This window comes from Hyperoodon ampullatus (assembly GCF_949752795.1).
Source record: "Hyperoodon ampullatus genome assembly, chromosome: 4".
NCBI lineage: Eukaryota > Metazoa > Chordata > Mammalia > Artiodactyla > Ziphiidae > Hyperoodon > Hyperoodon ampullatus.
This window is the reverse complement of record NC_136917.1, coordinates 765,547-793,149: the sequence shown is the minus strand read 5'-3', so window position 1 is coordinate 793,149 and position 27,603 is coordinate 765,547.

Sequence of the window (27,603 nt, the reverse complement as noted above, 5' to 3'; positions counted from 1 at the left end):
TGAGCAGTCTTCTCGTGGTATTCCGTAGGTCTTTGGTGATTATATATTTCACCTGTGTTTGTATATGTCTGTTAACCCCAATATCCTAATGGATCCAATCCTCACACCTTTCCATTGGTGAGCCATAAGTTTGTTTAATGAATCTGTCATTGCCCTTCCCTGTGCAAATATCTGAACTGGTATCAATGTTTAGGTAACACCTATAAGTGATATCATACGATATGTGTCTGTCTCTTTCTGACTTACTACAAGTCACGTGATTACCTCTAGACTCATCTACGGTTCTGCAAATGGCATTGCGTCCTTTTAATCCTTGGCTAATATTCTGTCTGTACATGTACCAGTTCTTCTTTGTCCACTCATCTGTTGATGGACTTTTTGGTTGTTTCCATGTCATGGCTACTGTAATGCTGCAGCAATGCACATTTGCCTGCCTCTGTCTTTCCAATTCTGACTTCTTAGTTTATAGACCCAGGAGTGGCCCTCCTGAATCATATTGTAGCAAAATGTTTACCTTGTAGATGCACCTCCATTCTGTTCTCATTAGTGGCTCTTACCAGGTTACGTCCCACTTAAAGTTGACGGTATGCAGTTCTCCACAACACCTTCAGCATTTTTTGTTTGTAGTTTTATGTGCTGAAGTTTATTCTGAGTATTGTGAGCTGATACCACTTTGTGGTTGGATTTGCATGTGTCTCATAATCCCTTGAAATTGAGCTTTCTGGCATGTCCTTTTTTTCTTCAAACTGTGAGTACAGCTTACCTCTTCAAATTGTTTTCGTGAAGTATGTGTGACATTTAGAGATATTTTGGCCGTTACCTCCCTTAAGACATTTTGAGGGCACGTTTCATTTACAGCCCTCCAGTACTGGTGCATATGAAGTGACCCTTAGCACAGGTTTGAAAGCTGCTGTTGCAGGTAACGACCAGAGGGCGGCAGCATTTCTGCTTTTCCCAATCTGGTAACTAGGGAAACAGACCATCCTGGTAGTGGTGTTCCTCAGTTATATATTAGAGTGGAATGTGCCCACCAAAGCCAATGTCTCCTTACTTATGTTTGTTTTATAAATTGAATTTATATTATTTTATTGGAGTCATATTCCATTGTGTACATGGACCACTTCTTCTTTGTGCATTCCTGGGTTGATGGAGATTTTCGTAGCTTCCAAGTGTTGGCTATGGTAAATATTTCTGGAGTACAGGATTGCCAGCCGGTGTCTTTTTTTTTTGCGGTACATGGACCTCTCACTGCCGTGAACTCTCCCATTGCAGGACACAGCCTCCGGATGCGCAGTCCCAGCAGCCATAGCTCACGGGACCAGCCGCTCCATGGCATGTGGCATCTTCCCGACCCGGTGCATGAACCCGTGTCCCCTGCATTGGCAGGCGGACTCTCAACCACTGCGCCACCAGTGAGGCCCAGCCTGTGTCCTTTTGATTCTCATCCCCTCAGGTGAAAGGCCCAGCAGCGGGTATGCTTGATTGAATGGTAGCTCAGTATTTACCTTTACAAGGCACCTCATTTTTGTTTTCATTACTGGCTCTTACCATGTCCCACGTAGAACCAAGGGTATGCATGTCTCCAAAACCCCTTCAGCATTTATTGTTTGCAGAATTTTTGCCGCTGGCCATTCTGACTGGTGTGAGCTGATAGGTTTTTGTAATTTGGATTTGCATATCTTTAATTATTCTTAATGTTCAGCAATTTTCCATGCCATTTTAAATTTCTGGTACAGAAAAACAGAAAAAAACGGAGTGTACAATTAACCTCTTGAAATTGTCTTCTTGGATGGTTGCCCTCTTTTGAATTTTTTGGTCAATTTTCGACCCCAGGATTGTTTTTGAGGGCAGGTGTCATCTACAGGCTGAAATGAGTGTGAATATTTAGTGACCATTAGCACTGGGTTTAAAGCTGCTGTTGTGGGAAACGGCCACAAGGCGGCAGCATTTCTCCATTCCCAAATATGGTTACCAGGGCAGCAGAGCATTTGTGGGACGAATGGAATACAGAAGAAGGCACCATTGAAGTCTAACACAGAATACCATGTCCTGGTGGATGGTAGAATGACCAGCAGGGTGTAGGAATTAGGAACTACTGGATGTATATCCTTGGTGGCTTCACTGACTGTCCTGACATCCTTTACCAGGTCCCCAGCAGCCCACGGGGCTCTCGTGGTCAGGCCACTCCCAGGATATGGAGCTCACCTGTGCAACTACCCAGCAGCCCATGGGGCTCTCGTGGTCAGGCCCCTCCCGGGATACGGAGGTCCCCCTGTACAGGTACTCCTGCAGGGCTGGGCACACAGGAACCGTGCACATAGCCCTCATTTCAGAGCACCCCAGATCTCCTGTCACTCAGAGCTGACACAGAGCACCTCCGAGCAGGACTTGAACTAACAAACAGCAGCTCCGACAAGTCTGTGACCCTGTGCATCACTCTGTGCAGCCTCCCTCTGCCTGGTCTTCCAGAGACTTCCACTGCAGCCGGGGCACCAGGCCTGTGTCTCCACCCATCACCCCTCCTCTCCCTGACTCCTGGCTTCCTCTCATTAGGAGAGGGTCTTCTTGAAGTTGTCTCCCACTCATGGGCCAGATAAAATGTTTAGAAAACAAGCCGGAGCTGCAGCCCCTTGACTATCCTGACTCTCAGGAGCCCACACCTGTTCCTTGGACCTGGCCGGTTCAGCGAGGTCCATTTTCTGCAATGTGAGTTCCTGAGGGGTGAGGATTGGCTGAACTCGGCAGCCTGACCATGCCGGCCAGCCCTCCCCATGTGTGCCTGGGTTGAGGTCAATATAAACAGCGCTCCAGGCAGCAAGAGCCCCTGCAGCTGTGCCTGACGCCATATTCTCTGCCCCATCAGCAGTTTCGGGGCTGTGCGGGTGGGAGGGAGTGTGGGGCCACGGCTTTGTGGGTGGCCCGGTGTGAGTGGGGCTCTGCTGGACTTTCTGCAGTAGTTGCCAGCCTGCCACCTGCTAAAGAAGAGGCTGCGTCACCCATGACTTCCGCTGGAATTTCTCTCTGGGCAGAGGTGTGGAAGGAAAAAAGCAGTGGGGGCCGGGACAGGAGGGGTGTCTCAGGCAGGGAAATGGAAAGCTTCCAGTAAAACGCCCGGGGCCATGACCATCCTGGCTGGCCTGCAGGCACCAAGTTGGCCTGCATGCTGTCGCTGGTGTGGCTCCACGGCCCTTCCTCTAGGCTTTCAAGTCCTTGTACATATTCAGGTGTTTTACCTGGGAAGGGTGGGAACGGTCCAGCAGCAGCTGGCCTGGGGCTCAGCTCACGTTTACTCACAGACGCCTCGGCACGGTCCCCTAGCTTTGCAATGAGGACACTCCTCGCGGGGGTTGGGGGGGTGCTGCTGGCTGTATGGGAGATGATTCCCCACCTCTGACCAATTTCAGAATTGTTTACCTCTGGAACAAGATCCCTGATAGGGTTTTCCATTGTATAACTGTTGGGTTCAGGTTTTTTTTTTTTTGATTCAAGTTAGATTTTATTCCTCTTTTATGTATTTATAGATATAAGGATGGAAACAATTCATTCATATAAATACATCTGTGTGAAGGGAAGACATTTTTTCTGTTTCATTTTTAAATTTTATTTTTAAAAATTTTGAAATTTAATTTTATTTTTTTATACAGCAGGTTATTATTAGTTATCTATTTTATGCATATACTTGTATACAGGTCAATCCCAATCACCCAACTCATCCCACCACCACCACCCCATGTCTTCCCCCACTTGGTGTCCATACGTTTGTTCTCTACCTCTGTGTCTCTATTTCTGCCCTGCAAACTGGTTCATCTGTACCATTTTTCTAGGTTCCACATATATGCATTAATATACAATATTTGTTTTTCTCTTTCTGACTTACTTCACTCTGTATGACAGTCTGGAGATCCATCGACGTCTCTACAAATGACCCAGGTTCATTCCTTTTTATGGCTGAGTAATATTCCATTTTATATATGTACCACATCTTTATCCATTCGTCTGTCTGTGGGCACTTAGGTTGCTTCCATTACCTGGCTATCGTAAATAGTGGCTGCAATGAACATTGTGGTGAATGTGTCTTTTTGATTTATGGTTTTCTCTGGGTATATGCCAAGAAGTGGGATTGCTGGATCATATGGTAATTCTATTTTTAGTTTTATAAGGAACCTCCATACTGTTCTCCATAGAGACTGTATCCATTTTCATTCCCACCAAGAGTGGAAGAGGGATCCTTTGGTCCACACCCTCCGCAGAATTTGTTGTTTGTAGATTTTCTGATGATGCCGATTCTAACAGGTGTGAGGTGATACCTCATTGTAGTTTTGATTTGCATTTCTGTAATAATTAGTGATGTTGAGCAGCTTTTCATGTGTGTCTTGACCATCTCTGTGTCTTCTTTGAAGAAACGTCTATTTAGATCTTCTGCCCAGTTTTGTATTGGGTTGTTTGTTTTTTTTTAATATTAAGCTGCATGAGCTGTTTATATATATTGGAGATTAAACCTTTGTCCATTGATTCGTTTGCAAATATTTTCGCCCATTCCGAGGGTTGCCTTTTTCCATTCCCGTTTTTTTAACAAAAAAGAAAGAAAAAGAGGCAGAACACTAATGGGCGTAAAATATGCCTCTTGAAACTGTCGTTTTGAAATATGGACGTCTTTTGAATTTTTTGGTCGATATATGACCCCAGGATTTGTTTTCAGGGCAGGTGTCATTTACAGGCCTGCAATGATTTTGAATATCCACTGACCATTAGCGCTGGGGTTAAAGCTGCTGTTGTGTGAAACGGCCACAAGGTGGCAGCAGTTCTCCCTTACCAAATCTGGTTACTAGGAGAACAGAGCCTCAATGGAAGTCGTGTTCTAGGTTGTCATTTAGAATGGAATGTGCCAGGAGAAAGCCCCTTAAGTTTGTCTCACTACTTGTTCGTTTTTTAAATTTAATTTTTTATTTTTTATCACAGCAAGTTTGATTCCAATGTTTGGCTTGCTGTAGGTGTGCAAGATGTGGTTCCTTTACACATATACATATGTCTGTTCTTCCTGGGATCCTTTTCCCATGTACGTTATGACGGAATGTTGAGTAGTCTTCTCGTGGTATTCCGTAGGTCTTTGGTGATTATATATTTCACCTGTGTTTGTATATGTCTGTTAACCCCAATATCCTAATGGATCCAATCCTCACACCTTTCCATTGGTGAGCCATAAGTTTGTTTAATGAATCTGTCATTGCCCTTCCCTGTGCAAATATCTGAACTGGTATCAATGTTTAGGTAACACCAATAAGTGATATCATACGATATGTGTCTGTCTCTTTCTGACTTACTACAAGTCACGTGATTACCTCTAGACTCATCTACGGTTCTGCAAATGGCATTGCGTCCTTTTAATCCTTGGCTAATATTCTGTCTGTACACGTACCAGTTCTTCTTTGTCCACTCATCTGTTGATGGACTCTTTGGTTGTTTCCATGTCATGGCTATTGTAATGCTGCGGCAATGCACATTTGCCTGCCTCTGTCTTTCCAATTCTGACTTCTTAGTTTATAGACCCAGGAGTGGCCCTCCTGAATCATATTGTAGCAAAATGTTTACCTTGTAGATGCACCTCCATTCTGTTCTCATTAGTGGCTCTTACCAGGTTACGTCGCACTTAAAGTTGATGGTATGCAGTTCTCCACAACAGCTTCAGCATTTTTTGTTTGTAGTTTTATGTGCTGAAGTTTATTCTGAGTATTGTGAGCTGATACCACTTTGTGGTTGGATTTGCATGTGTCTCATAATCCCTTGAAATTGAGCTTTCTGGCATGTCCTTTTTTTCTTCAAACTGTGAGTACAGCTTACCTCTTCAAATTGTTTTCGTGAAGTATGTGTGACATTTAGAGATATTTTGGCTGTTACCTCCCTTAAGACATTTTGAGGGCACGTTTCATTTACAGCCCTCCAGTACTGGTGCATATGAAGTGACCCTTAGCACAGGTTTGAAAGCTGCTGTTGCAGGTAACGACCAGAGGGCGGCAGCATTTCTGCTTTTCCCAATCTGGTAACTAGGGAAACAGACCATCCTGGTAGTGGTGTTCCTCAGTTATATATTAGAGTGGAATGTGCCCACCAAAGCCAATGTCTCCTTACTTATGTTTGTTTTAAAAATTGAATTTATATTATTTTATTGGAGTCATATTCCATTGTGTACATGGACCACTTCTTCTTTGTGCATTCCTGGGTTGATGGAGATTTTCGTAGCTTCCAAATGTTGGCTATGGTAAATATTTCTGGAGTACAGGATTGCCAGCCGGTGTCCTTTTTTTATTTTGCGGTACATGGACCTCTCACTGCCGTGGACGCTCCCATTGCAGGACACAGGCTCCGGATGCGCAGTCCCAGCAGCCTTAGCTCACGGGACCAGCCGCTCCATGGCATGTGGCATCTTCCCGACCCGGTGCATGAACCCGTGTCCCCTGCATTGGCAGGCGGACTCTCAACCACTGCGCCACCAGTGAGGCCCAGCCTGTGTCCTTTTGATTCTCATCCCCTCAGGTGAAAGGCCCAGCAGCGGGTATGCTTGATTGAATGGTAGCTCAGTATTTACCTTTACAAGGCACCTCATTTTTGTTTTCATTACTGGCTCTTACCATGTCCCACGTTGAACCAAGGGTAGGCATTTCTCCAAAACCCCTTCAGCATTTATTGTTTGCAGAATTTTTGCCGCTGGCCATTCTGACTGGTGTGAGCTGATAGGTTTTTGTAATTTTTATTTGCATATATTTAATTATTCTTAATGTTCAGCATTTTTCCATGCCATTTTAAATTTCTGGTACAGAAAAACAGAAAAAAACGGAGAGTACAATTAACCTCTTGAAATTGTCTTCTTGGATGGTTGCCCTCTTTTGCATTTTTTGGTCAATTTTCGACCCCAGGATTGTTTTTGAGGGCAGGTGTCATCTACAGGCTGAAATGAGTGTGAATATTTAGTGACCATTAGCACTGGGTTTAAAGCTGCTGTTGTGGGAAACGGCCACAAGGCGGCAGCATTTCTCCATTCCCAAATATGGTTACCAGGGCAGCAGAGCATTTGTGGGACGAATGGAATACAGAAGAAGGCACCATTGAAGTCTAACACAGAATACCATGTCCTGGTGGATGGTAGAATGACCAGCAGGGTGTAGGAATTAGGAACTACTGGATGTATATCCTTGGTGGCTTCACTGACTGTCCTGACATCCTTTACCAGGTCCCCAGCAGCCCACGGGGCTCTCGTGGTCAAGCCACACCCAGGATATGGAGCTCACCTGTGCAACTACCCAGCAGCCCATGGGGCTCTCGTGGTCAGGCCCCTCCCAGGATATGGAGCTCCCCTGGACAGGTACTCCTGCAGGGCTGGGCACACAGGAACCGTGCACATAGCCCTCATTTCAGAGCACCCCAGATCTCCTGTCACTCAGAGCTGACACAGAGCACCTCCGAGCAGGACTTGAGCTAACAAACAGTAGCTCCGACAGGTCTGTGACCCTGTGCATCACTCTGTGCAGCCTCCCTCTGCCTGGTCTTCCAGAGACTTCCACTGCAGCCGGGGCACCAGGCCTGTGTCTCCACCCATCACCCCTCCTCTCCCTGACTCCTGGCTTCCTCTCATTAGGAGAGGGTCTTCTTGAAGTTGTCTCCCACTCATGGGCCAGATAAAATGTTTAGAAAACAAGCCGGAGCTGCAGCCCCTTGACTATCCTGACTCTCAGGAGCCCACACCTGTTCCTTGGACCTGGCCGGTTCAGCGAGGTCCATTTTCTGCAATGTGAGTTCCTGAGGGGTGAGGATTGGCTGAACTCGGCAGCCTGACCATGCCGGCCAGCCCTCCCCATGTGTGCCTGGGTTGAGGTCAATATAAACAGCGCTCCAGGCAGCAAGAGCCCCTGCAGCTGTGCCTGACGCCATATTCTCTGCCCCATCAGCAGTCTCGGGGCTGTGCGGGTGGGAGGGAGTGTGGGGCCACGGCTTTGTGGGTGGCCCGGTGTGAGTGGGGCTCTGCTGGACTTTCTGCAGGAGTTGCCAGGCTGCCACCTGCTAAAGAAGAGGATGTGTCACCCATACCTTCCGCTGGAATTTCTCTCTGGGCAGAGGTGAGGAAGGAAAAAAGCAGTGGGGGCCGGGACAGGAGGGGTGTCTCAGGCAGGGAAATGGAAAGCTTCCAGTAAAACGCCCGGGGCCATGACCATCCTGGCTGGCCTGCAGGCACCAAGTTGGCCTGCATGCTGTCGCTGGTGTGGCTCCACGGCCCTTCCTCTAGGCTTTCAAGTCCTTGTACATATTCAGGTGTTTTACCTGGGAAGGGTGGGAACGGTCCAGCAGCAGCTGGCCTGGGGCTCAGCTCACGTTTACTCACAGACGCCTCGGCACGGTCCCCTAGCTTTGCAATGAGGACACTCCTCGCGGGGGTTGGGGGGTCGCTGCTGGCTGTATGGGAGATGATTCCCCACCTCTGACCAATTTCAGAATTGTTTACCGCTGGAACAAGTTCCCTGATAGGGTTTTCCATTGTATAACTGGTGGGTTCAGGTTTTTTTTTTTTTTTTTTGGTTCAAGTTAGATTTTATTCCTCTTTTATGTATTTATAGATATAAGCATGGAAACAATTCATTCATATAAATACATCTGTGTGAAGGGAAGACATTTTTTCTGTTTCATTTTTAAATTTTATTTTTAAAAATTTTGAAATTTAATTTTATTTTTTTATACAGCAGGTTATTATTAGTTATCTATTTTATGCATATACTTTTATACAGATCAATCCCAATCACCCAACTCATCCCACCACCACCACCCCATGTCTTCCCCCACTTGGTGTCCATACGTTTGTTCTCTACCTCTGTGTCTCTATTTCTGCCCTGCAAACTGGTTCATCTGTACCATTTTTCTAGGTTCCACATATATGCATTAATATCCAATATTTGTTTTTCTCTTTCTGACTTACTTCACTCTGTATGACAGTCTCGAGATCCATCGACGTCTCTACAAATGACCCAGTTTCATTCCTTTTTATGGCTGAGTAATATTCCATTTTATATATGTAGCACATCTTTATCCATTCGTCTCTCTGTGGGCACTTAGGTTGCTTCCATTACCTGGCTATCGTAAATAGGGGCTGCAATGAACATTGTGGTGAATGTGTCTTTTTGATTTATGGTTTTCTCTGGGTATATGCCCAGAAGTGGGATTGCTGGATCATATGGTAATTCTATTTTTAGTTTTTTAAGGAGCCTCCATACTGTTCTCCATAGTGACTGTATCCATTTTCATTCCCACCAAGAGTGGAAGAGGGTTCCTTTTGTCCACACCCTCCGCAGAATTTGTTGTTTGTAGATTTTCTGATGATGCCGATTCTAACAGGTGTGAGGTGATACCTCATTGTAGTTTTGATTTGCATTTCTGTAATAATTAGTGATGTTGAGCAGCTTTTCATGTGCGTCTTGACCATCTCTGTGTCTTCTTTGAAGAAACGTCTATTTAGATCTTCTGCCCAGTTTTGTATTGGGTTGTTTGTTTTTTTTTAATATTAAGCTGCATGAGCTGTTTATATATATTGGAGATTAAACCTTTGTCCATTGATTCGTTTGCAAATATTTTCGCCCATTCTGAGGGTTGCCTTTTTCCATTCCCGTTTTTTTAACAAAAAAGAAAGAAAAAGAGGCAGAACACTAATGGGCGTAAAATATGCCTCTTGAAACTGTCGTTTTGAAATATGGACGTCTTTTGAATTTTTTGGTCGATATATGACCCCAGGATTTGTTTTCAGGGCAGGTGTCATTTACAGGCCTGCAATGATTTTGAATATCCACTGACCATTAGCGCTGGGGTTAAAGCTGCTGTTGTGTGAAACGGCCACAAGGTGGCAGCAGTTCTCCCTTACCAAATCTGGTTACTAGGAGAACAGAGCCTCAATGGAAGTCGTGTTCTAGGTTGTCATTTAGAATGGAATGTGCCAGGAGAAAGCCCCTTAAGTTTGTCTCACTACTTGTTCATTTTTTAAATTTAATTTTTTATTTTTTATCACAGCAAGTTTGATTCCAATGTTTGGCTTGCTGTAGGTGTGCAAGATGTGGTTCCTTTACACATATACATATGTCTGTTCTTCCTGGGATCCTTTTCCCATGTACGTTATGACGGAATGTTGAGTAGTCTTCTCGTGGTATTCCGTAGGTCTTTGGTGATTATATATTTCACCTGTGTTTGTATATGTCTGTTAACCCCAATATCCTAATGGATCCAATCCTCACACCTTTCCATTGGTGAGCCATAAGTTTGTTTAATGAATCTGTCATTGCCCTTCCCTGTGCAAATATCTGAACTGGTATCAATGTTTAGGTAACACCTATAAGTGATATCATACGATATGTGTCTGTCTCTTTCTTTTTTTTTTTTTTTTTTTTTTTTTTTTTTTTTTTTTTTTTTTTTTTTGCGGTAGGCGGGCCTCTCACTGTTGTGGCCTCTCCCCTTGCGGAGCACAGGCTCCGGAGCACAGGCTCAGCGGCCACGGCTCACGGGCCCAGCCGCTCCGCGGCATGTGGGATCCTCCCAGACCGGGGCACGAACCCGCGTCCCCTGCATCGGCAGGCGGACTCTCAACCACTGCGCCACCAGGGAAGCCCTCTTTCTGACTTACTACAAGTCACGTGATTACCTCTAGACTCATCTACGGTTCTGCAAATGGCATTGCGTCCTTTTAATCCTTGGCTAATATTCTGTCTGTACACGTACCAGTTCTTCTTTGTCCACTCATCTGTTGATGGACTCTTTGGTTGTTTCCATGTCATGGCTACTGTAATGCTGCGGCAATGCACATTTGCCTGCCTCTGTCTTTCCAATTCTGACTTCTTAGTTTATAGACCCAGGAGTGGCCCTCCTGAATCATATTGTAGCAAAATGTTTACCTTGTAGATGCACCTCCATTCTGTTCTCATTAGTGGCTCTTACCAGGTTACGTCCCACTTAAAGTTGACGGTATGCAGTTCTCCACAACACCTTCAGCATTTTTTGTTTGTAGTTTTATGTGCTGAAGTTTATTCTGAGTATTGTGAGCTGATACCACTTTGTGGTTGGATTTGCATGTGTCTCATAATCCCTTGAAATTGAGCTTTCTGGCATGTCCTTTTTTTCTTCAAACTGTGAGTACAGCTTACCTCTTCAAACTGTTTTCGTGAAGTATGTGTGACATTTAGAGATATTTTGGCCGTTACCTCCCTTAAGACATTTTGAGGGCACGTTTCATTTACAGCCCTCCAGTACTGGTGCATATGAAGTGACCCTTAGCACAGGTTTTAAAGCTGCTGTTGCAGGTAACGACCAGAGGGCGGCAGCATTTCTGCTTTTCCCAATCTGGTGACTAGGGAAACAGACCATCCTGGTAGTGGTGTTCCTCAGTTATATATTAGAGTGGAATGTGCCCACCAAAGCCAATGTGTCCTTACTTATGTTTGTTTTATAAATTGAATTTATATTTTATTATTGGAGTCATATTCCATTGTGTACATGGACCACTTCTTCTTTGTGCATTCCTGGGTTGATGGAGATTTTCGTAGCTTCCAAGTGTTGGCTATGGTAAATATTTCTGGAGTACAGGATTGCCAGCCGGTGTCCTTTTTTTTTTTGCGGTACATGGACCTCTCACTGCCGTGGACTCTCCCATTGCAGGACACAGGCTCCGGATGCGCAGTCCCAGCAGCCATAGCTCACGGGACCAGCCGCTCCATGGCATGTGGCATCTTCCCGACCCGGTGCATGAACCCGTGTCCCCTGCATTGGCAGGCGGACTCTCAACCACTGCGCCACCAGTGAGGCCCAGCCTGTGTCCTTTTGATTCTCATCCCCTCAGGTGAAAAGCCCAGCAGCGGGTATGCTTGATTGAATGGTAGCTCAGTATTTACCTTTACAAGGCACCTCATTTATGTTTTCATTACTGGCTCTTACCATGTCCCACGTTGAACCAAGGGTAGGCATTTCTCCAAAACCCCTTCAGCATTTATTGTTTGCAGAATTTTTGCCGCTGGCCATTCTGACTGGTGTGAGCTGATAGGTTTTTGTAATTTGGATTTGCATCTCTTTAATTATTCTTAATGTTCAGCATTTTTCCATGCCATTTTAAATTTCTGGTACAGAAAAACAGAAAAAAAGGGAGAGTACAATTAACCTCTTGAAATTGTCTTCTTGGATGGTTGCCCTCTTTTGAATTTTTTGGTCAATTTTCGACCCCAGGATTGTTTTTGAGGGCAGGTGTCATCTACAGGCTGAAATGAGTGTGAATATTTAGTGACCATTAGCACTGGGTTTAAAGCTGCTGTTGTGGGAAACGGCCGCAAGGCGGCAGCATTTCTCCATTCCCAAATATGGTTACCAGGGAAGCAGAGCATTTGTGGGACGAATGGAATACAGAAGAAGGCACCATTGAAGTCTAACACAGAATACCATGTCCTGGTGGATGGTAGAATGACCAGCAGGGTGTAGGAATTAGGAACTACTGGATGTATATCCTTGGTGGCTTCACTGACTGTCCTGACATCCTTTACCAGGTCCCCAGCAGCCCACGGGGCTCTCGTGGTCAGGCCACTCCCAGGATATGGAGCTCACCTGTGCAACTACCCAGCAGCCCATGGGGCTCTCGTGGTCAGGCCCCTCCCGGGATACGGAGGTCCCCCTGGACAGGTACCCCTGCAGGGCTGGGCACACAGGAACCGTGCACATAGCCCTCATTTCAGAGCACCCCAGATCTCCTGTCACTCAGAGCTGACACAGAGCACCTCCGAGCAGGACTTGAACTAACAAACAGCAGCTCCGACAGGTCTGTGACCCTGTGCATCACTCTGTGCAGTCTCCCTCTGCCTGGTCTTCCAGAGACTTCCACTGCAGCCGGGGCACCAGGCCTGTGTCTCCACCCATCACCCCTCCTCTCCCTGACTCCTGGCTTCCTCTCATTAGGAGAGGGTCTTCTTGAAGTTGTCTCCCACTCATGGGCCAGATAAAATGTTTAGAAAACAAGCCGGAGCTGCAGCCCCTTGACTATCCTGACTCTCAGGAGCCCACACCTGTTCCTTGGACCTGGCCGGTTCAGCGAGGTCCATTTTCTGCAATGTGAGTTCCTGAGGGGTGAGGATTGGCTGAACTCGGCAGCCTGACCATGCCGGCCAGCCCTCCCCATGTGTGCCTGGGTTGAGGTCAATATAAACAGCGCTCCAGGCAGCAAGAGCCCCTGCAGCTGTGCCTGACGCCATATTCTCTGCCCCATCAGCAGTCTCGGGGCTGTGCGGGTGGGAGGGAGTGTGGGGCCACGGCTTTGTGGGTGGCCCGGTGTGAGTGGGGCTCTGCTGGACTTTCTGCAGTAGTTGCCAGCCTGCCACCTGCTAAAGAAGAGGCTGCGTCACCCATGACTTCCGCTGGAATTTCTCTCTGGGCAGAGGTGAGGAAGGAAAAAAGCAGTGGGGGCCGGGACAGGAGGGGTGTCTCAGGCAGGGAAATGGAAAGCTTCCAGTAAAACGCCCGGGGCCATGACCATCCTGGCTGGCCTGCAGGCACCAAGTTGGCCTGCATGCTGTCGCTGGTGTGGCTCCACGGCCCTTCCTCTAGGCTTTCAAGTCCTTGTACATATTCAGGTGTTTTACCTGGGAAGGGTGGGAACGGTCCAGCAGCAGCTGGCCTGGGGCTCAGCTCACGTTTACTCACAGACGCCTCGGCACGGTCCCCTAGCTTTGCAATGAGGACACTCCTCGCGGGGGTTGGGGGGGGGTGCTGCTGGCTGTATGGGAGATGATTCCCCACCTCTGACCAATTTCAGAATTGTTTACCTCTGGAACAAGATCCCTGATAGGGTTTTCCATTGTATAACTGTTGGGTTCAGGTTTTTTTTTTTTTGATTCAAGTTAGATTTTATTCCTCTTTTATGTATTTATAGATATAAGGATGGAAACAATTCATTCATATAAATACATCTGTGTGAAGGGAAGACATTTTTTCTGTTTCATTTTTAAATTTTATTTTTAAAAATTTTGAAATTTAATTTTATTTTTTTATACAGCAGGTTATTATTAGTTATCTATTTTATGCATATACTTGTATACAGGTCAATCCCGATCACCCAACTCATCCCACCACCACCACCCCATGTCTTCCCCCACTTGGTGTCCATACGTTTGTTCTCTACCTCTGTGTCTCTATTTCTGCCCTGCAAACTGGTTCATCTGTACCATTTTTCTAGGTTCCACATATATGCATTAATATACAATATTTGTTTTTCTCTTTCTGACTTACTTCACTCTGTATGACAGTCTGGAGATCCATCGACGTCTCTACAAATGACCCAGGTTCATTCCTTTTTATGGCTGAGTAATATTCCATTTTATATATGTACCACATCTTTATCCATTCGTCTGTCTGTGGGCACTTAGGTTGCTTCCATTACCTGGCTATCGTAAATAGTGGCTGCAATGAACATTGTGGTGAATGTGTCTTTTTGATTTATGGTTTTCTCTGGGTATATGCCAAGAAGTGGGATTGCTGGATCATATGGTAATTCTATTTTTAGTTTTATAAGGAACCTCCATACTGTTCTCCATAGAGACTGTATCCATTTTCATTCCCACCAAGAGTGGAAGAGGGATCCTTTGGTCCACACCCTCCGCAGAATTTGTTGTTTGTAGATTTTCTGATGATGCCGATTCTAACAGGTGTGAGGTGATACCTCATTGTAGTTTTGATTTGCATTTCTGTAATAATTAGTGATGTTGAGCAGCTTTTCATGTGTGTCTTGACCATCTCTGTGTCTTCTTTGAAGAAACGTCTATTTAGATCTTCTGCCCAGTTTTGTATTGGGTTGTTTGTTTTTTTTTAATATTAAGCTGCATGAGCTGTTTATATATATTGGAGATTAAACCTTTGTCCATTGATTCGTTTGCAAATATTTTCGCCCATTCTGAGGGTTGCCTTTTTCCATTCCCGTTTTTTTAACAAAAAAGAAAGAAAAAGAGGCAGAACACTAATGGGCGTAAAATATGCCTCTTGAAACTGTCGTTTTGAAATATGGACGTCTTTTGAATTTTTTGGTCGATATATGATCCCAGGATTTGTTTTCAGGGTAGGTCTCATTTACAGGCCTGCAATGATTTTGAATATCCACTGACCATTAGCGTTGGGGTTAAAGCTGCTGTTGTGTGAAACGGCCACAAGGTGGCAGCAGTTCTCCCTTACCAAATCTGGTTACTAGGAGAACAGAGCCTCAATGGAAGTCGTGTTCTAGGTTGTCATTTAGAATGGAATGTGCCAGGAGAAAGCCCCTTAAGTTTGTCTCACTACTTGTTCGTTTTTTAAATTTAATTTTTTATTTTTTATCACAGCAAGTTTGATTCCAATGTTTGGCTTGCTGTAGGTGTGCAAGATGTGGTTCCTTTACACATATACATATGCCTGTTCTTCCTGGGATCCTTTTCCCATGTACGTTATGACGGAATGTTGAGTAGTCTTCTCGTGGTATTCCGTAGGTCTTTGGTGATTATATATTTCACCTGTGTTTGTATATGTCTGTTAACCCCAATATCCTAATGGATCCAATCCTCACACCTTTCCATTGGTGAGCCATAAGTTTGTTTAATGAATCTGTCATTGCCCTTCCCTGTGCAAATATCTGAACTGGTATCAATGTTTAGGTAACACCAATAAGTGATATCATACGATATGTGTCTGTCTCTTTCTGACTTACTACAAGTCACGTGATTACCTCTAGACTCATCTACGGTTCTGCAAATGGCATTGCGTCCTTTTAATCCTTGGCTAATATTCTGTCTGTACACGTACCAGTTCTTCTTTGTCCACTCATCTGTTGATGGACTCTTTGGTTGTTTCCATGTCATGGCTATTGTAATGCTGCAGCAATGCACATTTGCCTGCCTCTGTCTTTCCAATTCTGACTTCTTAGTTTATAGACCCAGGAGTGGCCCTCCTGAATCATATTGTAGCAAAATGTTTACCTTGTAGATGCACCTCCATTCTGTTCTCATTAGTGGCTCTTACCAGGTTACGTCGCACTTAAAGTTGATGGTATGCAGTTCTCCACAACAGCTTCAGCATTTTTTGTTTGTAGTTTTATGTGCTGAAGTTTATTCTGAGTATTGTGAGCTGATACCACTTTGTGGTTGGATTTGCATGTGTCTCATAATCCCTTGAAATTGAGCTTTCTGGCATGTCCTTTTTTTCTTCAAACTGTGAGTACAGCTTACCTCTTCAAATTGTTTTCGTGAAGTATGTGTGACATTTAGAGATATTTTGGCCGTTACCTCCCTTAAGACATTTTGAGGGCACGTTTCATTTACAGCCCTCCAGTACTGGTGCATATGAAGTGACCCTTAGCACAGGTTTTAAAGCTGCTGTTGCAGGTAACGACCAGAGGGCGGCAGCATTTCTGCTTTTCCCAATCTGGTAACTAGGGAAACAGACCATCCTGGTAGTGGTGTTCCTCAGTTATATATTAGAGTGGAATGTGCCCACCAAAGCCAATGTCTCCTTACTTATGTTTGTTTTAAAAATTGAATTTATATTTTTTTATTGGAGTCATATTCCATTGTGTACATGGACCACTTCTTCTTTGTGCATTCCTGGGTTGATGGAGATTTTCGTAGCTTCCAAATGTTGGCTATGGTAAATATTTCTGGAGTACAGGATTGCCAGCCGGTGTCCTTTTTTTATTTTGCGGTACATGGACCTCTCACTGCCGTGGACGCTCCCATTGCAGGACACAGGCTCCGGATGCGCAGTCCCAGCAGCCATAGCTCACGGGACCAGCCGCTCCATGGCATGTGGCATCTTCCCGACCCGGTGCATGAACCCGTGTCCCCTGCATTGGCAGGCGGACTCTCAACCACTGCGCCACCAGTGAGGCCCAGCCTGTGTCCTTTTGATTCTCATCCCCTCAGGTGAAAGGCCCAGCAGCGGGTATGCTTGATTGAATGGTAGCTCAGTATTTACCTTTACAAGGCACCTCATTTTTGTTTTCATTACTGGCTCTTACCATGTCCCACGTTGAACCAAGGGTAGGCATTTCTCCAAAACCCCTTCAGCATTTATTGTTTGCAGAATTTTTGCCGCTGGCCATTCTGACTGGTGTGAGCTGATAGGTTTTTGTAATTTTTATTTGCATATATTTAATTATTCTTAATGTTCAGCATTTTTCCATGCCATTTTAAATTTCTGGTACAGAAAAACAGAAAAAAACGGAGAGTACAATTAACCTCTTGAAATTGTCTTCTTGGATGGTTGCCCTCTTTTGCATTTTTTGGTCAATTTTCGACCCCAGGATTGTTTTTGAGGGCAGGTGTCATCTACAGGCTGAAATGAGTGTGAATATTTAGTGACCATTAGCACTGGGTTTAAAGCTGCTGTTGTGGGAAACGGCCACAAGGCGGCAGCATTTCTCCATTCCCAAATATGGTTACCAGGGCAGCAGAGCATTTGTGGGACGAATGTAACACAGAAGAAGGCACCATTGAAGTCTAACGCAGAATACCATGTCCTGGTGGATGGTAGAATGACCAGCAGGGTGTAGGAATTAGGAACTACTGGATGTATATCCTTGGCTTCACTGACTGTCCTGACATCCTTTACCAGGTCCCCAGCAGCCCACGGGGCTCTCGTGGTCAAGCCACACCCAGGATATGGAGCTCACCTGTGCAACTACCCAGCAGCCCATGGGGCTCTCGTGGTCAGGCCCCTCCCAGGATATGGAGCTCCCCTGGACAGGTACTCCTGCAGGGCTGGGCACACAGGAACCGTGCACATAGCCCTCATTTCAGAGCACCCCAGATCTCCTGTCACTCAGAGCTGACACAGAGCACCTCCGAGCAGGACTTGAGCTAACAAACAGTAGCTCCGACAGGTCTGTGACCCTGTGCATCACTCTGTGCAGCCTCCCTCTGCCTGGTCTTCCAGAGACTTCCACTGCAGCCGGGGCACCAGGCCTGTGTCTCCACCCATCACCCCTCCTCTCCCTGACTCCTGGCTTCCTCTCATTAGGAGAGGGTCTTCTTGAAGTTGTCTCCCACTCATGGGCCAGATGAAATGTTTAGAAAACAAGCCGGAGCTGCAGCCCCTTGACTATCCTGACTCTCAGGAGCCCACACCTGTTCCTTGGACCTGGCCGGTTCAGCGAGGTCCATTGTCTGCAATGTGAGTTCCTGAGGGGTGAGGATTGGCTGAACTCGGCAGCCTGACCATGCCGGCCAGCCCTCCCCATGTGTGCCTGGGTTGAGGTCAATATAAACAGCGCTCCAGGCAGCAAGAGCCCCTGCAGCTGTGCCTGACGCCATATTCTCTGCCCCATCAGCAGTCTCGGGGCTGTGCGGGTGGGAGGGAGTGTGGGGCCACGGCTTTGTGGGTGGCCCGGTGTGAGTGGGGCTCTGCTGGACTTTCTGCAGGAGTTGCCAGGCTGCCACCTGCTAAAGAAGAGGATGTGTCACCCATACCTTCCGCTGGAATTTCTCTCTGGGCAGAGGTGAGGAAGGAAAAAAGCAGTGGGGGCCGGGACAGGAGGGGTGTCTCAGGCAGGGAAATGGAAAGCTTCCAGTAAAACGCCCGGGGCCATGACCATCCTGGCTGGCCTGCAGGCACCAAGTTGGCCTGCATGCTGTCGCTGGTGTGGCTCCACGGCCCTTCCTCTAGGCTTTCAAGTCCTTGTACATATTCAGGTGTTTTACCTGGGAAGGGTGGGAACGGTCCAGCAGCAGCTGGCCTGGGGCTCAGCTCACGTTTACTCACAGATGCCTCGGCACGGTCCCCTAGCTTTGCAATGAGGACACTCCTCGCGGGGGTTGGGGGGTCGCTGCTGGCTGTATGGGAGATGATTCCCCACCTCTGACCAATTTCAGAATTGTTTACCGCTGGAACAAGTTCCCTGATAGGGTTTTCCATTGTATAACTGGTGGGTTCAGGTTTTTTTTTTTTTTTTTGGTTCAAGTTAGATTTTATTCCTCTTTTATGTATTTATAGATATAAGCATGGAAACAATTCATTCATATAAATACATCTGTGTGAAGGGAAGACATTTTTTCTGTTTCATTTTTAAATTTTATTTTTAAAAATTTTGAAATTTAATTTTATTTTTTTATACAGCAGGTTATTATTAGTTATCTATTTTATGCATATACTTTTATACAGATCAATCCCAATCACCCAACTCATCCCACCACCACCACCCCATGTCTTCCCCCACTTGGTGTCCATACGTTTGTTCTCTACCTCTGTGTCTCTATTTCTGCCCTGCAAACTGGTTCATCTGTACCATTTTTCTAGGTTCCACATATATGCATTAATATCCAATATTTGTTTTTCTCTTTCTGACTTACTTCACTCTGTATGACAGTCTCGAGATCCATCGACGTCTCTACAAATGACCCAGTTTCATTCCTTTTTATGGCTGAGTAATATTCCATTTTATATATGTAGCACATCTTTATCCATTCGTCTGTCTGTGGGCACTTAGTTTGCTTCCATTACCTGGCTATCGTAAATAGGGGCTGCAATGAACATTGTGGTGAATGTGTCTTTTTGATTTATGGTTTTCTCTGGGTATATGCCCAGAAGTGGGATTGCTGGATCATATGGTAATTCTATTTTTAGTTTTTTAAGGAGCCTCCATACTGTTCTCCATAGTGACTGTATCCATTTTCATTCCCACCAAGAGTGGAAGAGGGTTCCTTTTGTCCACACCCTCCGCAGAATTTGTTGTTTGTAGATTTTCTGATGATGCCGATTCTAACAGGTGTGAGGTGATACCTCATTGTAGTTTTGATTTGCATTTCTGTAATAATTAGTGATGTTGAGCAGCTTTTCATGTGCGTCTTGACCATCTCTGTGTCTTCTTTGAAGAAACGTCTATTTAGATCTTCTGCCCAGTTTTGTATTGGGTTGTTTGTTTTTTTTTAATATTAAGCTGCATGAGCTGTTTATATATATTGGAGATTAAACCTTTGTCCATTGATTCGTTGGCAAATATTTTCGCCCATTCTGAGGGTTGCCTTTTTCCATTCCCGTTTTTTTAACAAAAAAGAAAGAAAAAGAGGCAGAACACTAATGGGCGTAAAATATGCCTCTTGAAACTGTCGTTTTGAAATATGGACGTCTTTTGAATTTTTTGGTCGATATATGACCCCAGGATTTGTTTTCAGGGCAGGTGTCATTTACAGGCCTGCAATGATTTTGAATATCCACTGACCATTAGCGCTGGGGTTAAAGCTGCTGTTGTGTGAAACGGCCACAAGGTGGCAGCAGTTCTCCCTTACCAAATCTGGTTACTAGGAGAACAGAGCCTCAATGGAAGTCGTGTTCTAGGTTGTCATTTAGAATGGAATGTGCCAGGAGAAAGCCCCTTAAGTTTGTCTCACTACTTGTTCGTTTTTTAAATTTAATTTTTTATTTTTTATCACAGCAAGTTTGATTCCAATGTTTGGCTTGCTGTAGGTGTGCAAGATGTGGTTCCTTTACACATATACATATGTCTGTTCTTCCTGGGATCCTTTTCCCATGTACGTTATGACGGAATGTTGAGTAGTCTTCTCGTGGTATTCCGTAGGTCTTTGGTGATTATATATTTCACCTGTGTTTGTATATGTCTGTTAACCCCAATATCCTAATGGATCCAATCCTCACACCTTTCCATTGGTGAGCCATAAGTTTGTTTAATGAATCTGTCATTGCCCTTCCTTGTGCAAATATCTGAACTGGTATCAATGTTTAGGTAACACCTATAAGTGATATCATATGATATGTGTCTGTCTCTTTCTGACTTACTACAAGTCACGTGATTACCTCTAGACTCATCTACGGTTCTGCAAATGGCATTGCGTCCTTTTAATCCTTGGCTAATATTCTGTCTGTACATGTACCAGTTCTTCTTTGTCCACTCATCTGTTGATGGACTTTTTGGTTGTTTCCATGTCATGGCTACTGTAATGCTGCGGCAATGCACATTTGCCTGCCTCTGTCTTTCCAATTCTGACTTCTTAGTTTATAGACCCAGGAGTGGCCCTCCTGAATCATATTGTAGCAAAATGTTTACCTTGTAGATGCACCTCCATTCTGTTCTCATTAGTGGCTCTTACCAGGTTACGTCCCACTTAAAGTTGACGGTATGCAGTTCTCCACAACACCTTCAGCATTTTTTGTTTGTAGTTTTATGTGCTGAAGTTTATTCTGAGTATTGTGAGCTGATACCACTTTGTGGTTGGATTTGCATGTGTCTCATAATCCCTTGAAATTGAGCTTTCTGGCATGTCCTTTTTTTCTTCAAACTGTGAGTACAGCTTACCTCTTCAAATTGTTTTCGTGAAGTATGTGTGACATTTAGAGATATTTTGGCCGTTACCTCCCTTAAGACATTTTGAGGGCACGTTTCATTTACAGCCCTCCAGTACTGGTGCATATGAAGTGACCCTTAGCACAGGTTTTAAAGCTGCTGTTGCAGGTAACGACCAGAGGGCGGCAGCATTTCTGCTTTTCCCAATCTGGTGACTAGGGAAACAGACCATCCTGGTAGTGGTGTTCCTCAGTTATATATTAGAGTGGAATGTGCCCACCAAAGCCAATGTGTCCTTACTTATGTTTGTTTTATAAATTGAATTTATATTTTTTTATTGGAGTCATATTCCATTGTGTACATGGACCACTTCTTCTTTGTGCATTCCTGGGTTGATGGAGATTTTCGTAGCTTCCAAGTGTTGGCTATGGTAAATATTTCTGGAGTACAGGATTGCCAGCCGGTGTCCTTTTTTTTTTTGCGGTACATGGACCTCTCACTGCCGTGGACTCTCCCATTGCAGGACACAGGCTCCGGATGCGCAGTCCCAGCAGCCATAGCTCACGGGACCAGCCGCTCCATGGCATGTGGCATCTTCCCGACCCGGTGCATGAACCCGTGTCCCCTGCATTGGCAGGCGGACTCTCAACCACTGCGCCACCAGTGAGGCCCAGCCTGTGTCCTTTTGATTCTCATCCCCTCAGGTGAAAAGCCCAGCAGCGGGTATGCTTGATTGAATGGTAGCTCAGTATTTACCTTTACAAGGCACCTCATTTTTGTTTTCATTACTGGCTCTTACCATGTCCCACGTTGAACCAAGGGTAGGCATTTCTCCAAAACCCCTTCAGCATTTATTGTTTGCAGAATTTTTGCCGCTGGCCATTCTGACTGGTGTGAGCTGATAGGTTTTTGTAATTTGGATTTGCATCTCTTTAATTATTCTTAATGTTCAGCATTTTTCCATGCCATTTTAAATTTCTGGTACAGAAAAACAGAAAAAAACGGAGAGTACAATTAACCTCTTGAAATTGTCTTCTTGGATGGTTGCCCTCTTTTGAATTTTTTGGTCAATTTTCGACCCCAGGATTGTTTTTGAGGGCAGGTGTCATCTACAGGCTGAAATGAGTGTGAATATTTAGTGACCATTAGCACTGGGTTTAAAGCTGCTGTTGTGGGAAACGGCCGGAAGGCGGCAGCATTTCTCCATTCCCAAATATGGTTACCAGGGAAGCAGAGCATTTGTGGGACGAATGGAATACAGAAGAAGGCACCATTGAAGTCTAACACAGAATACCATGCCCTGGTGGATGGTAGAATGACCAGCAGGGTGTAGGAATTAGGAACTACTGGATGTATATCCTTGGTGGCTTCACTGACTGTCCTGACATCCTTTACCAGGTCCCCAGCAGCCCACGGGGCTCTCGTGGTCAGGCCACTCCCAGGATATGGAGCTCACCTGTGCAACTACCCAGCAGCCCATGGGGCTCTCGTGGTCAGGCCCCTCCCAGGATACGGAGCTCCCCTGGACAGGTACCCCTGCAGGGCTGGGCACACAGGAACCGTGCACATAGCCCTCATTTCAGAGCACCCCAGATCTCCTGTCACTCAGAGCTGACACAGAGCACCTCCGAGCGGGACTTGAACTAACAAACAGCAGCTCCGACAGGTCTGTGACCCTGTGCATCACTCTGTGCAGCCTCCCTCTGCCTGGTCTTCCAGAGACTTCCACTGCAGCCGGGGCACCAGGCCTGTGTCTCCACCCATCACCCCTCCTCTCCCTGACTCCTGGCTTCCTCTCATTAGGAGAGGGTCTTCTTGAAGTTGTCTCCCACTCATGGGCCAGATAAAATGTTTAGAAAACTAGCCGGAGCTGCAGCCCCTTGACTATCCTGACTCTCAGGAGCCCACACCTGTTCCTTGGACCTGGCCGGTTCAGCGAGGTCCATTTTCTGCAATGTGAGTTCCTGAGGGATGAGGATTGGCTGAACTCGGCAGCCTGGCCATGCCGGCCAGCCCTCCCCATGTGTGCCTGGGTTGAGGTCAATATAAACAGCGCTCCAGGCAGCAAGAGCCCCTGCAGCTGTGCCTGACGCCATATTCTCTGCCCCATCAGCAGTCTCGGGGCTGTGCGGGTGGGAGGGAGTGTGGGGCCATGGCTTTGTGGGTGGCCCGGTGTGAGTGGGGCTCTGCTGGACTTTCTGCAGGAGTTGCCAGGCTGCCACCTGCTAAAGAAGAGGATGCGTCACCCATACCTTCCGCTGGAATTTCTCTCTGGGCAGAGGTGAGGAAGGAAAAAAGCAGTGGGGGCCGGGACAGGAGGGGTGTTTTATGCAGGGAAATGGAAAGCTTCCAGTAAAACGCCCGGGGCCATGACCATCCTGGCTGGCCTGCAGGCACCAAGTTGGCCTGCATGCTGTCGCTGGTGTGGCTCCACGGCCCTTCCTCTAGGCTTTCAAGTCCTTGTACATATTCAGGTGTTTTACCTGGGAAGGGTGGGAACGGTCCAGCAGCAGCTGGCCTGGGGCTCAGCTCACGTTTACTCACAGACGCCTCGGCACGGTCCCCTAGCTTTGCAATGAGGACACTCCTCGCGGGGGTTGGGGGGGCGCTGCTGGCTGTATGGGAGATGATTCCCCACCTCTGACCAATTTCAGAATTGTTTACCGCTGGAACAAGTTCCCTGATAGGGTTTTCCATTGTATAACTGGTGGGTTCAGGTTTTTTTTTTTTTGGTTCAAGTTAGATTTTATTCCTCTTTTATGTATTTATAGATATAAGCATGGAAACAATTCATTCATATAAATACATCTGTGTGAAGGGAAGACATTTTTTCTGTTTCATTTTTAAATTTTATTTTTAAAGATTTTGAAATTTAATTTTATTTTTTTATATAGCAGGTTATTATTAGTTATCTATTTTATGCATATACTTGTATACAGGTCAATCCCAATCACCCAACTCATCCCACCACCACCACCCCATGTCTTCCCCCACTTGGTGTCCATACGTTTGTTCTCTACCTCTGTGTCTCTATTTCTGCCCTGCAAACTGGTTCATCTGTACCATTTTTCTAGGTTCCACATATATGCATTAATATCCAATATTTGTTTTTCTCTTTCTGACTTACTTCACTCTGTATGACAGTCTCGAGATCCATCGACGTCTCTACAAATGACCCCGTTTCATTCCTTTTTATGGCTGAGTAACATTCCATTTTATATATGTACCACATCTTTATCCATTCGTCTGTCTGTGGGCACTTAGGTTGCTTCCATTACCTGGCTATCGTAAATAGTGGCTGCAATGAACGTTGTGGTGAATGTGTCTTTTTGATTTATGGTTTTCTCTGGGTATATGCCCAGAAGTGGGATTGCTGGATCATATGGTAATTCTATTTTTAGTTTTTTAAGGAACCTCCATACTGTTCTCCATAGTGACTGTATCCATTTTCATTCCCACCAAGAGTGGAAGAGGGTTCCTTTTGTCCACACCCTCCGCAGAATTTGTTGTTTGTAGATTTTCTGATGATGCCGATTCTAACAGGTGTGACGTGATACCTCGTTGTAGTTTTGATTTGCATTTCTGTAATAATTAGTGATGTTGAGCAGCTTTTCATGTGCGTCTTGACCATCTCTGTGTCTTCTTTGAAGAAACGTCTATTTAGATCTTCTGCCCAGTTTTGTATTGGGTTGTTTGTTTTTTTTTAATATTAAGCTGCATGAGCTGTTTATATATATTGGAGATTAAACCTTTGTCCATTGATTCGTTTGCAAATATTATCGCCCATTCCGAGGGTTTCCTTTTTCCATTCCCGTTTTTTTAACAAAAAAGAAAGAAAAAGAGGCAGAGCACTAATGGGCGTAAAATATGCCTCTTGAAACTGTCGTTTTGAAATATGGACGTCTTTTGAATTTTTTGGTCGATATATGACCCCAGGATTTGTTTTCAGGGCAGGTGTCATTTACAGGCCTGCAATGATTTTGAATATCCACTGACCATTAGCGCTGGGGTTAAAGCTGCTGTTGTGTGAAACGGCCACAAGGTGGCAGCAGTTCTCCCTTACCAAATCTGGTTACTAGGAGAACAGAGCCTCAATGGAAGTCGTGTTCTAGGTTGTCATTTAGAATGGAATGTGCCAGGAGAAAGCCCCTTAAGTTTGTCTCACTACTTGTTCGTTTTTTAAATTTAATTTTTTATTTTTTATCACAGCAAGTTTGATTCCAATGTTTGGCTTGCTGTAGGTGTGCAAGATGTGGTTCCTTTACACATATACATATGTCTGTTCTTCCTGGGATCCTTTTCCCATGTACGTCATGATGGAATGTTGAGTATTCTTCTCGTGGTATTCCGTAGGTGTTTGGTGATTATATATTTCACCTGTGTTTGTATATGTCTGTTAACCCCAATATCCTAATGGATCCAATCCTCACACCTTTCCATTGGTGAGCCATAAGTTTGTTTAATGAATCTGTCATTGCCCTTCCCTGTGCAAATATCTGAACTGGTATCAATGTTTAGGTAACACCTATAAGTGATATCATACGATATGTGTCTGTCTCTTTCTGACTTACTACAAGTCACGTGATTACCTCTAGACTCATCTACGGTTCTGCAAATGGCATTGCGTCCTTTTAATCCTTGGCTAATATTCTGTCTGTACATGTACCAGTTCTTCTTTGTCCACTCATCTGTTGATGGACTTTTTGGTTGTTTCCATGTCATGGCTACTGTAATGCTGCGGCAATGCACATTTGCCTGCCTCTGTCTTTCCAATTCTGACTTCTTAGTTTATAGACCCAGGAGTGGCCCTCCTGAATCATATTGTAGCAAAATGTTTACCTTGTAGATGCACCTCCATTCTGTTCTCATTAGTGGCTCTTACCAGGTTACATCCCACTTAAAGTTGACGGTATGCAGTTCTCCACAACACCTTCAGCATTTTTTGTTTGTAGTTTTATGTGCTGAAGTTTATTCTGAGTATTGTGAGCTGATACCACTTTGTGGTTGGATTTGCATGTGTCTCATAATCCCTTGAAATTGAGCTTTCTGGCATGTCCTTTTTTTCTTCAAACTGTGAGTACAGCTTACCTCTTCAAATTGTTTTCGTGAAGTATGTGTGACATTTAGAGATATTTTGGCCGTTACCTCCCTTAAGACATTTTGAGGGCACGTTTCATTTACAGCCCTCCAGTACTGGTGCATATGAAGTGACCCTTAGCACAGGTTTTAAAGCTGCTGTTGCAGGTAACGACCAGAGGGCGGCAGCATTTCTGCTTTTCCCAATCTGGTGACTAGGGAAACAGACCATCCTGGTAGTGGTGTTCCTCAGTTATATATTAGAGTGGAATGTGCCCACCAAAGCCAATGTCTCCTTACTTATGTTTGTTTTATAAATTGAATTTATATTTTTTTATTGGAGTCATATTCCATTGTGTACATGGACCACTTCTTCTTTGTGCATTCCTGGGTTGATGGAGATTTTCGTAGCTTCCAAGTGTTGGCTATGGTAAATATTTCTGGAGTACAGGATTGCCAGCCGGTGTCTATTTTTTTTTGCGGTACATGGACCTCTCACTGCCGTGGACTCTCCCATTGCAGGACACAGGCTCCGGATGCGCAGTCCCAGCAGCCATAGCTCACGGGACCAGCCGCTCCATGGCATGTGGCATCTTCCCGACCCGGTGCGTGAACCCGTGTCCCCTGCATTGGCAGGCGGACTCTCAACCACTGCGCCACCAGTGAGGCCCAGCCTGTGTCCTTTTGATTCTCATCCCCTCAGGTGAAAGGCCCAGCAGTGGGTATGCTTGATTGAATGGTAGCTCTGTATTTACCTTTACAAGGCACCTCATTTTTGTTTTCATTACTGGCTCTTACCATGTCCCACGTTGAACCAAGGGTAGGCATTTCTCCAAAACCCCTTCAGCATTTATTGTTTGCAGAATTTTTGCCGCTGGCCATTCTGACTGGTGTGAGCTGATAGATTTTTGCAATTTGGATTTGCATATCTTTAATTATTCTTAATGTTCAGCATTTTTCCATGCCATTTTAAATTTCTGGTACAGAAAAACAGAAAAAAACGGAGAGTACAATTAACCTCTTGAAATTGTCTTCTTGGATGGTTGCCCTCTTTTGAATTTTTTGGTCAATTTTCGACCCCAGGATTGTTTTTGAGGGCAGGTGTCATCTACAGGCTGAAATGAGTGTGAATATTTAGTGACCATTAGCACTGGGTTTAAAGCTGCTGTTGTGGGAAACGGCCACAAGGCGGCAGCATTTCTCCATTCCCAAATATG